The 12,064-nt window shown below is 48.9% G+C and overlaps 1 long non-coding RNA gene across 1 annotated transcript; it reads right to left on the bottom strand.

The window, feature by feature from the left end:
• Positions 1–4,677: 4,677 nt before the first annotated feature.
• On the bottom strand, positions 4,678–10,847 carry LOC123386135. The gene is made up of 3 exons (XR_006599770.1): positions 10,823–10,847; positions 7,667–7,881; positions 4,678–5,015 (listed from the first exon to the last, which is right to left on the bottom strand). It is a non-coding gene; the product is annotated as an uncharacterized LOC123386135 (long non-coding RNA).
• Positions 10,848–12,064: the final 1,217 nt, after the last annotated feature.

The raw sequence follows: 12,064 nt of genomic DNA, 5'->3' as shown, positions 1-12,064 counted from the left end.
AATAAATAAATAAATACATAAAAAAGAAATGAGGGGAACATGGCAAAGGTCACAATAGCTGTCAGATAACGAGAGTTCAGCGGGGAAAGCACTTCCAACTGGAGAGAAAGCTAGGAAGGCTTCAGAGAGGAGGTGGCATTTTGGCTAATTTAGACATTAGGTGATGGCAGGAGCTGGGAGAGAGAGACAATTCCAGGCACACGTGTGGAGGCCAGAAAATGTGGCTAGTAGTTCAGACTGGCCAGTGTGGACAGGAGTTTCAGGAGCTGAGGCAGAAATGCCTGGGGCCGGGGTCTGACCTGGAAAGCCTTTAATAAGGGGACAGAGTTGGGAACTTCCCGGGGAGAGCTGCGAAAGGTTCCTGAGTAGGGGAGGTGTTGTGAACTGTGCTGAGCAGGCTGGATCTGAGGACCAGGGCCCTGTCTCGTAGGGCCTGCCGATAATTTCAGGAGGACAGACTGGCTGGGCCAAGGCCAGGTGCCAAGGGTGTGTGGGCAGGTGCACTATAGACTGCAGCTCCCAGGCCAGGGGCTTTGGGGCTGAGAAGGGGGACCGGAGGCTGCAACCTCTTTGCTCTCTACCCTATCCACTGAGGGATGCACTTCCCTCTTCACTTCCTTCCCAGGGGAGGGGGTGGGGTGTGTGCTGGGGCCCAACCCTCCTGTGACTCGTCTGGCATTTCCAGTCCAGGGCATGAAGGGGGGTGCAGCTAGCATGGAGTGGAGGAACTGAGCCCAGGGGCCTAGACTAGAACTCGAGCCTTTCTCTAGTCCATGGACGGGCTTCCACCTGGTCCGTAAAATTTTATGTGGTGTGTGTGTGTGTGTGTGTGCGCGTGCGCCTGGCTCTCTTCAGATTCTCAAAGGGATCTGTGACATCCCCAAAGTTGAAACACCTCCTTGTCAGTATAATCCCTTCATTTTCCAAACGAAGAAACTAAGGCCTGGAGAAGGAGAATGACTCACTGAGCCCCACAACTAGTTAACCCGCATCCAGAGCAAACTACCTTTTCTTCTGAAAAGGATGTCTTGTCAGGAGAGCAGGGGTGCTGGGAGCTGGCCCAGGACTGGAAACAGAGAGGAGAGAGGGACTGGGGGAGGGGAGGAAAGGAAAGCCCAGAATTGCCCAGGGATTAACCATCTGTGTGTTCTGTAGGGGCTGGTCCCCCCAGGATACCTGATCCCCTTCTCCAGGTATTGTTCAAGTACTTTCCCAGGGATGGACTGGGCTGGGCTGGCAAGTGGGGTGGGGCAGAAGGGGGAAGGAAGAGGGAGAGATAGCAGGGAAAGAGAGAGAGAGAGAGCACAGGGGTAAGCCTCGGGACCTAGGTGGGCCAGCCCTCCTTGGCTGCCCTCAGAGGGGAGTCCGCTAGGCACAGGTAGTCCTCCCAAGGCCTTGGGGCCCAGATGGATGTGGAGGGAGGCTGAGAGCCTCCAGCAGGATTTTCCTCAGGGCAGATCCACAAATACGAACTTGAGGGCTGTCTGTTAACCCACAGGTTTGTGGCTGCCCTTGGGTCTTTCCAATAGTTTAAAATCCTTTTTCATGGGGCACCTGGGTGACTCAGTCAGTTAAGCTTCTGACTCTTGGTTTTGGCTCAGGTCATGATCTCATGGCTCATGGATTCGAGCCCAGCATTGGGCTTAGGCCTGTCAGTATGGAGCCTTCTTGGGATTCTGTCTGTCTGTCTGTCTCTGTCCCTCCCCCCGCTCTCTTTCAAGATAAGTAAATAAAGGAAACTGAAAAAAAAAATTGTTTTTCGTTCCCCCCAGCCCCGCCTTACCCACTCCTCAGCAGCCATTCCTGGCTTTGAAATCATAGACCTGGCAGCAGGAAGGGACCTTAGGGACCAGTGAGCCTCGTGGTTTTCAAAATGTACCGTGATGAGCCTCAGGGGCTCTACAAGATGAACAGGTGGGGGAAAGGCTGACGGACACCCCCTCCCCTCCCAGAGCTGTGGCAACCAGGCCGCACAGCTTGGCAGTCCATCTAAGATGTCGCTGTGGAAGGAGTTCTTTGGCTAAAGGCATGACTCTAGGCTTCCTGCCTCACCTTCAAATGTATAGAAGGGGAAACTGAGGCTGAGACTTGCTCGGGGTGATAGGGAGTCCAGTGGCTGAGCTGGGTTTCAGGTCAGGCTTCCCAACCCCCAGGCCAATTGCCTAGTCTCTTCTTTCTCCCCGGGCTCAGTGAGGGAAGGGAAGGCCTTGCAGAGAGGGATGGGCGGTGCCGAGGCCAGGGAAAGGGAGATGTGGGAGCCCCAGAAAGGTGCAGCTCCTCAAACCATGGGCAAGTCCTCCCCACGGCCCTCCTGCTAGAATCCTGGATCTTGGGCCTGGCCTCTGTTCCTGCCCAGCAGGGAAACAGCTGCCGGTGGGGTGAGGGGCGGCCCGGGCGAGGGAGACCCCAGTTTCACACTCTGGGGGCTTAAGCTCTTTGCTCCTCCAGCACAGCAGTGTTGGGATGACTCTGTGTCAGCTGGGTGGGTGACTCTGGCGAGCCCGTCTCTCTCTTTCTTCCAAGGCTGAGTAGACAGCTGGAAGCAGGCCCCAGCCGCGCGGAGCGGAGCGCTCCGAGCAGAGGTGGCTTCTGGACAGCTGTGGAAGGCCTCATTTGCATACATGCAAATGAGGGCCTGGCTCCTCTCTTTCCCAGCATCATCCAGGCAGACCCAGGTGCTGTTGGAAGAGTCCCAGATCCCGCATCAAAATTAGCCTCTTGAATGGGTTTTTGGGTCTCCCGGTGTGAGATTTCCTTTGAACTCCTTCCCAAACCCTGGGAACCTTCCAGTCCCCAAGTCTACCTCCCTTCCAGTCATATTAGCTCCTCAAACCCTAGGAGTTAGAGCAGAAGGCAAAGATTTGGAGGCAGCCAGGGGCAGAGGGCAGGGTTTCACCCAAGCAGCCAAGAGGCTCTAGGCACTTGTCCTGGCTCTGCCACTGTTTCAGTGTTACCCGGGGTGAACCACCTAACCTCTTGGAACCACAGTGTCCCCAGTGGGTAAACAAAGACAGGGGCTGAAGGTCCCTTCTAGCTCCAACAGTCTGCCAATGTTTGTGAACACCTGTGCATTAAAACTCTGTGTTTGTAAATAACAGCTATCAATTCAAGGCCACTAAATTGAAACAGGGGGATGAGGACACAAGGGTGTCTCAAAAGGGCAACAGGGTGGGTTCAGAAGGGGAGGGCGGAGAGCTGTCTGGCCCCTCCATCTCTTCTTTCAGCTCCTTTCTGGGCAAGTGCTTTAATCCTCTCTCTCTTAAGACGTATTTCTCTGTTCTTCTGTGCACACAGTAAAATACGGACGTCCTACGACACCAAGTCCAGGGAAAGTGACCCACAGAGACTGAGACAAATGTCTCACAGGGGTCTGGTTTCAGATTCCTGGTAGAGAACACCTATTTGGCTTGGCTTGAGTCAGGTGATCACCGCTGGTCCAATCCGCCATGGTCAGGAGGTCAGGGGCAGAGAAAAGAAACATGGCTGCCTGAAGCCCATAGTCTGACACCAGGGGAAGGTTTCCAGGTCCTGGGAAGACACCCAAGGAGGGTCTCCTACATAGTGTAAGGTGCTGCATTATGGTGCGGGCTACAGAGCCTTTACAATGAGATAGACACTGGGCTAACATATTTTATACAAGATTCAACAAACCCATGAATTAGATGCTACTATTAACACATCTAATCCTTATAACTCTCCCTCGAGGTGGGTTCCATTATTCTACCCACTTTATAGATGGGGAACCCGAGGGCTGGTGAGGTGAAGGGACTTGTCTAAGGTCAAGCAGCTGATACCCAGCTGAGCTGAGATTCTTATCTGAGTCTCTCTGAGCATCAGATTTATCTTCTCTAAAGTAGCAACTTCTATTTAGTAGGACTCTTGTGAAGAATAAGTGATGGAAGGCGTGGCAAGTGTTTAGCAGAGTGCTTGGCATGTAGTAACCACTTATTTAGGATGAAGTGGCCCTTTGGTCTATACTTGAAGCCCTTTAGGAACTGGAAATGCAGTATCTTCCTTCAATAGAAGGCAGTTTTCCTAGGCACTCCTGACTATTGAAAAGGTCTTATTTCCTGAACTTTTAGACGGGACTGAAATTGGACTCTCAGTAACTTCTAGCTACTGGTCCTAACCCTACCAGTTAGCGGCTGCAGTAGGCAGAATCTTGGCACCTGAAAGATGTCCACGTCCTTGTCCTCAGCATATGTTATGTTGCCTGACAAGGGGGCATTAAGGTTGCAGATGGAATCAAGGTTGCTAACCAGCTGACCTTAAAATAGGGAGATTCATCTGGATTATACAGATGGGTCCAACATAATCACAAAGGTCCTTTAAGATAGAGGAAGGAGACAGAAGAGTCAGCTTCAGAGTCAGGTGATGTGACAAGGTTTAGACCCACCATTGTTGGCTTGGAGGATGGAGGAAGGGGCCTTGAGTCAAGGAATATGACAGCCTCTAGAAACCAGAAAAGGCAAGACAGCAGATCCTCTCCTAGGCACTATGTTTGTGACAGCAATGATTAAAAAAAAAAAACCAAAAAAACACCTAATACAGAGCCATTCCAAGCAAATCAGATGCTTCAAACCAGTATTCGTTTCCTTTGAGTCTCTTCTCCAGACTGTATAACCCTGGTTCCTTTGAGTGTTCCTCACACACACGTTTTAAAGAGTGCAAACCATGTAAGAACTAAGAAGAGACCCTTATATTTAGCATTATTGGCTCATTGGTGACTTTCCATAGTGGTAAACAACCCGCGCAGCACGGAATGGATGAAGTGTAGGCTGCAAGGGTTTGCAGTGATGGCCGTGGTCATGGGGAAGAGTAAATGCGGGCATAATTTATCACGTCTCAACCCTTCTCAACACCCTGCTAAATATCAGAGTAACCTTTAAAGAAGGCAGAGACCATCAATTAAATAAACAGATGCCTTGATGGAGAATAGAAGTGTAAACACAGGCACCATTTCATAATTTACTGATGGCAAATCAGCCTTGTTCGCTAGGTAGGCTGTTCTCCATCTGCACAAAAGAAAAAGGAGGAAATCCATCAGAACAGGGTGAGGACCTTCATGAAGCCTGCTAGACAACAAAACAGATTACAGAAAAAGGTTTGACATCTTCTTCCTGGGGTTACGATTTTCTTTAAACGAGAAGTTGCCTATGAATTTGTCTGGAATGATTCAGGCAATGCCTTTGGAGATGCAGGAGGATGGTTCACACCACCTTTCAAGTCCAGCATCCAAAGGTTGTGATTTACGTCTGCACCTTCCCATTCATGATTAAACCATATACACAGGTTACTTAATATAGCTAGAAAAATACACTGAACCATAGTTCCAATGACCTGAGGATGTGCATGACATATTCAGCAAAACTGGGCCAGGGATTAATATTGCTAAGGTCAGTGTGGTCATTTTGGGCACACAGCGGGTAATCTTTCATGAAGGTTCACCACTCCTTGGTATCTTAGTTCATCTGTAATGGCCTGGCAGAGAGAGATGGTTATTAGCAAATAAAATGCACTTCGAGTCCCCCCATGAATCATTTATGGGCGATACCATGCTTAGCAAAGACCATGAAAATACGGCTGTTAAGGGCAACTCAGTCACTATTTCTGGATGGCTTTCAAGCATGACTACTGACCAGAGATATGGGCCTGGCCACCCTGGAAAGATTTAAGCCTTCAGGTGGAAGATGTATGGACCGAGGCGAGCTCCAGAGGGCAGCCAAGTCACCATGTGGTGATACCCATACTGTGAGGGCTTCCTCGCATGAGAAGGTACCCCTTGCCTTACTTCCCTTCATACTCCCACTACAGGCCAGAGGAGGAGAGGTCAGCTGAAGAGGCAATTAATTCAACGGAACTGAGGTTTGGGCAATTAACTTCTAAATACGCAAGCAGTTCAGGAGAGGGAGAAGGTGGTTCCCTCCTAGCACAGCTGGTGAAAGACCGTGTGATGTTATCATGGATTTTGGGTAACCAGCGAAAGTTTTTTAATCCCCACTCTGCCCACACTCAGAAGAGCAGAGCTGTGATAGCCTAACGAGGGGGGCCCCGGGAGCCGAAGAAGGAGAGAACTGGTGCTCTGCGGGTCAACTATAAATAGAACTTAAGATCTTTCTAGAAGGCTGGGGGAAGCAATCAGCTAACTAAAGAACTGTGCAGGAGTTTGCCCAAGGGTGCAGTTTGACCTAGGCTTTTTGTTTCCTCTGCAGTCGATAAGTGAGGGGAAATGTCTTTGCTTCTTGCAGGTGTGTCTGAATCATAGCAGACCTCCTGCTGGAGACGTGGCGTGCTAGAGAGGAAATGCAGGCTTTCGCACGGGGCAGGAGGACCTTGCTCGGAATCTTTGCTCCACTCTGTTTGAGTGGTTGGATCGTAAATAAGTCATTTACCTGCTCTGGGCTCCTCTGTAAAGTAAGGGTCAAAATACTCACCTTACAAAATCCTACCCTGTTAGGAGGGTTCATAGATGGTTAACAAACATGCACAATTTTCTAGGGCTGCAGGGAGATAAACTACTGGCCCGGGCAGTTAGAAGATTTTGGTTCTTGGGCCACGTGGGTGGCTTAGTCTGTTAAGTGTTGGACTTCGGCTCGGGTCATGATCTTTTCCGTTTGTGAATTCGAACCCCTCATCGGGCTCTCTGCTCTCAGTGCAGAGCCCGCTTCGGATCCTCTGTCTCCCTCTCTCTCTGCCCCTCCCCTGCTCTCCCAAAAATAAATAAATATTTTTTTTTTTGTAAAAAAGAAGGTTTGGGTTCGGGTTCCACCTTCACTACCAGCCCTTTCCCTTATAATAGAACAATATCCTCTGTGTGACTCAGCTTCCCTGGCCCTTCTTCTGGAAGTTCTGGTTCAGACGAGGTAGGGTGGGCCTAGGAATTTGTTTCTGGTCACCAGAGAGGTTTGAGAAACGCTGGATTAGATTACTGTCTTCTGAACATCTCAGATCGTACGGGTTATAGGGTGGCGGTAAAAATACAGACTTCCAGCACCTCTAGCAAAGAGAGCTAGACAGTTGCATTTTTAAGCAGCACATCAGGTGATTCAGATGAACAGGAATGTTTGGCCAAAGCTAATCGAAGTGATCTTTAGGGTCAAAGTCTATGACTGTCTGCTCTGAGCTGATGGTCAGCTAAGATGCACAGGTGTGGCCGTATTGTGTATCAAAATAGGAAACTCTTCTACCCGGTTGGCAAACGGCTGCTTCCCGCACCTCTCTCTAGTATCCTGACCCAGGACCCTCTTCCCTGAGGACCCCCTCCAACCTCTGCGCATTCCAGTCACTAAAGGGTTGACACCTGTTACACAAGGGGTTCACATTGCCCTGGACCAGCATCTCTCCTGACCGATGGGGAGGAGGTATGGGTGGGGGGGGGGTGGGTACGTGGGCCACAACAGGTGTAAAATATTTCAATGTTACTCCTGCTTACTCCCATTAAAGCAGCAATCAAATTCCAGGCAGCCAAACGTTGTGGCAGGAGGCAGAAACCAAGAACGACTTATGAATCTCCTTTCTCCAGCTTTGATTTGGTCTTAGTAGCTAGCTCTTTTTTTTTTTTTTTTTTTTTTTTTTTTTTGGTGGTGGTACAACTTATACCTTCGGAATGTCTGTTAGACTCTCGATTGCAAGGAGCGCCCTCCCCCACCCCCCCACCTCAGCTCACCTCAATATGGCAGAAGATCATTTCCTGGCAACGATGCCGCCACCGGGGATCACAGCCTCTACGAGGTCCCCATTACCATCCGCTGCCCTCTGTTCAACTCTGCCCAGGTCTTGGGGACTGGAATGTCAGCAAGCCACTCACTGCAGTCACAGCCTGGAGGTTCAGCCACAGCACATACACCCTGCCCCGCTGCCAGCGCTTCTTGGATGTTAACTCTGGGTAAAAATGTTAACGCAAATCCTTTTAGAACTTTCTTTTTTTTAAGAAAGAAAAAAAAAAGGTCTCTGGCATAAAAACGCTTGTATTCTGTCAAGGTATTTATTGTGAAGGTACCTGGAACACACAGTGGCAGGAGGCAGCGTAACTTTACAAGTTAAAAGAACAGACTCCAGGGGCGCCTGGTCCGACTTCAGCTCAGGTCACGATCTCGCTGTCCCTGAGTTCGAGCCCCGCGTCAGGCTCTGGGCTGATGGCTCAGAGCCTGGAGCCTGCTTCCGATTCTGTGTCTCCCTCTCTCTCTGCCCCTCCCCCGTTCATGCTCTGTCTCTCTCTGTCTCAAAAATAAATAAACATTAAAAAAAAATTAAAAAGAAAAAAAAATTAAAAAGAAAAAAAAATTAAAAAGAAAAAAAAAAAAGAACAGACTCCAAAATCAGGCTGTTGGGCTCGAATCCAGCACTCACGACCTGGAGCAAACTGTTCTTAGCCTTTCTCAGCCTTTGTTTCCTCATCTGTAAAATTTGAGGATGAGAGGACTAGATGAATCTCATAGGCGCTTTGTGAGAGCTACGTGAGATTTTGCAAGCAAAGCATGGAGAACAGTGTCTGGCATATAGAAAGAGCTCAGTAATAAACATTTCCTGAAGGTGAACTTTTCCTATAAAGAGCAAGATTGAAAATATTCCAGGCTTTATGGGTTCTGTGGTCTCTGTTACAGCTACTCAACTTCGTCGCTGTGATGTGAAAGCAGCCATAGATGATATTGTTAAGGAATGGGCGTGGCTGTGTTGCAATAAAACTTTATTTACAATAGCAAGTGGCAGGCTGGATTTGACCCACGGGCCATACTTTGTTGACGCTTGTGTTAAAGGAAGACAGGTATCTCATGGGAAGGCAAAACGACTAAATCACCAGGCTTCCTGGATATTAGAATAGTTCAGGAACTGGAAGGCTCTCTAGTTCCTGTGAGTCCCTTTAAAACTGTGTGAGCCAATTTCTTATAATAAATCTCTCTCTCTCTCTCTCCATACATATATATATGATCTCCCATTGGTCTGTCTCTCTGGGGAATAAATCTCTCTCCCCCCCCCCCCCTCCATACATATATATAATCTCCCATTGGTTCTGTCTCTCTGGGGAACCCTGACTGATACAAGATCCCTTCCTGGGTCTGTGGCCATATATAGGCTGGAGACCTTGGGTCAGTCGGCACAGTGGTTGGGGATGAGGCATCAGGTGTCTAGGATCTGCTTCTCTTAGCAAAGGGCTATGGGAGGGAGTCCCTTGGAAGCACCTGAATTCTGGGGTTTGGCCCACTGTCTTCCTGTACTGGTTTTCTGGCATCATTCATAGAACTATCAGCCAAGCATCCCGTAGCTCCTGGCATTGTTTGCTCATTAAAGCCACAACCTAAACATGTAACAATATAGAGCGGCAGCCTAGTGCGGTGGAAGGCAGGTGGGCCCTACAAACAAGACAATGACCGAGAGCAACTCACGTAACTTCTACGAGTCCCAGTGTCTCCTCTGCAAAATGGGGATAATGGTGTTTTCTCGTGTGACGGTGGCAAAAATGAAATGAGACGACCTGCATAAAAGTTACTGGTACATGTGAAGTGCTCACCAAGACATTAGTTTCCTTCTCTCCTTCTCCCCTCCCCACCCCTGTCCTGAATCATAATTCCATCCGTGGTTATTTCCTTTTGGTGCTGCTGGTAGAGCTGGTAGAACTTTCTGGACCTCCTGTTTTGGCACTGCAGAATATCCAGGTCCCGAAAACAGTAATGGCGGCCTTACCCCTTCTGTTGCAGGGTGTCTCACATTCGCAATGCTACCTTGCTTTCCTTAGGATTGCCTCTTTCATCCCTTGGGATATTTGCACTAGTCAGCCTATGGCTCTATCTAAAGGACTGGAACTGGGTTCAGGTGTGGGGAGAGAGCGTTCTTTGGTTTTGGAGAGCCGTGGATTCCGTGGCAGAGGGCATGATGTGGATTTGGAGCAATGAGAACCCCTGACAAGGAAGTAGAAGGCAATGTTATTTTCATTTCCCTTGTCTTTTTCAAAGGTATTCGTGGAGTAAAGTTCTTCCTTCTCACTGGATGGAAATTCAGGCTGTTCCCCGTCTTTTCAGCTCCTTCTTAGACAATAAAAGTCCTGCAGTCAGGCTAAGTCACCAGACACGGTCTCAACCCAGGAATCAGAATGCCCAGACCCTTGCAATACCAACTGTGCAACTCCTCAGCATGGCTACTGCAGGCAGGAAGCCTGTGGTTGGTGAAGGGATGACGACAGTAGGCTTCTTTCTTCTCTCCCAGTTCCTTCTCCTGGGCAGCCATTCTCCTCCAGCTCATTACAACACTTCTCACACTCATAGGAACTGGAGATCATTTCAGCTTTTCCTTACTGAGGATTATTAACCCCTCAAGGAGGCCTTCTTGGACAGGGGCCAACCTGACCATGCCTGTTCTCTCTTGCATCATGGGCTTGCAACCGGTCTAAGGGAAGCACTCAGGTGTCCCTGCCCAGGCGTACCATGGGATTTGTAGGTCAGTCTCTAGGATGCAGAAATATCTGCTTCCATTCCTGTTGGGAGAAGCCCAGCCAGCCCATCTCTCCCTGCCTTTTAGATTTCCAGTCTGGAATCCAACATGGATCCACTGTATCACTCCAGTGCCAGGGGACATGACCCAAGATTTCTGAAGCCCCTTTCATGAGATTTGAGAAGAGAAAGAGGCACCTCCGATCCTCCCTCTTGGAAGTGTTGAGGCTTACAGCACATCGGTATATATATATATATATATATATTTTTTTTTTCCCCCCCAAAGAAATCTTCTCTACAAATCCTTTCCCTTAATCTCTAAGAGCCAGACCATTTCATACCCTCACTGTGAGTGTCAGTGAGAAGTTCAAGTTTGGTAACAAGTTTTAGGATCTTACCTTGAAAATTTGCATCTTCTTCCGGGCACCACATTAGAATGCCGTGTCTATTGTGTCGTGGGGCCTCAGGCCAAACGTTCCATTTAACATCTTGTTATATTTACTTTGGTCGCCATGCAATTGCAGGCGGAGGTGGGGCGGCCAAGGAACTTCCAGTGCTTGAAATACAGATCACCACGCGTCCATGTCGATGCCATGCGTTTCTTGTTGCCTTGTTGTTGACAGTCACTTGGGAATGAGCAAATTTGGCTGGAATCACCGGAGAGTCTTGTGGATGCACTTGGCCGGAGAATGCACGGTGTACTTCTCAGCCTTCCCTTGGAGAGCATTTTCAGAGAGAGCTCAGGGTGCTCTATACTTCTTTTCCTTCTTATCGGCTTCTTCGCTTCTCCATAGGAAGACTGATTAAGCTTAGCTCCCCTGGAGTCAAGTGTGGTTGGGTGATCAAGAATCCCCGGTGTTTGTTGCTTTCCATCCTTGTCTCAGAGGACTCTTACCTCCTGGGGCTGGGGAAGAGCAGGGGAACTGGCTTCCCAGGGCCTCTGTTGGTTCTCTCTGGCAGAAGGGGAACTGGGCATTGGGAGGGGAAGCAGGCAGGGAAAGGAGAGGCTGCCATTGAGGATTCCACCAAGGATTTCCAAGGTGGGGCTGGCCTAGAAAGCATACCCACCCCTTCGGCCTAGATGTACCCATTCACTATAGCTCCGGGCACGTTTTCCCTCCTTTTGACATGTGGCTGTTTCTTCTCTTCTGCAAACTGGTCTGCCACATGGCAAGATCAGAGTGGGCCAGCACCCTCCACTTCCTGCGCCCACACAGCCTCCCCTGCAGGTCACTGGGTGCAGTGGGCACCATGTAAATGCTGAGCTGCTGAAGTCCAATGGCTCAATTAGAATCAAAAACGAGAGAACCTCATTTACATTATTTACATTTAGTTCTGTTAATGCCACAAGTGCTCACTGAGGGCTTTCTAGGTGTCAGCACCACGCAGAGGCATTACATAATTATTTTGGTCTGAAGCCAATGGAAAGATGAAATTGAGTTCTCTAGCCAAACCTGGTTTAACATGCTTACTATGAAAAAAGTAGATTGGGGGAAAAAAAGGAAAGATAAGATGAAAAAAGAATCACCCATAATCCTACCATCCCGATAATCACTGTCACTATTTTCTTAAATCTATTTTCATGCATATTGTTGTAAATAATTGAATTTATTTTTATGTTCAATTTTGTTTCCTTCGCT

This window comes from Felis catus, chromosome B3, assembly GCF_018350175.1.
Source record: "Felis catus isolate Fca126 chromosome B3, F.catus_Fca126_mat1.0, whole genome shotgun sequence".
Taxonomy (NCBI): Eukaryota; Metazoa; Chordata; class Mammalia; order Carnivora; family Felidae; genus Felis; species Felis catus.
Note: the sequence above shows the minus strand (reverse complement) of the source record. Positions and strands in the feature narration are given on the sequence as shown.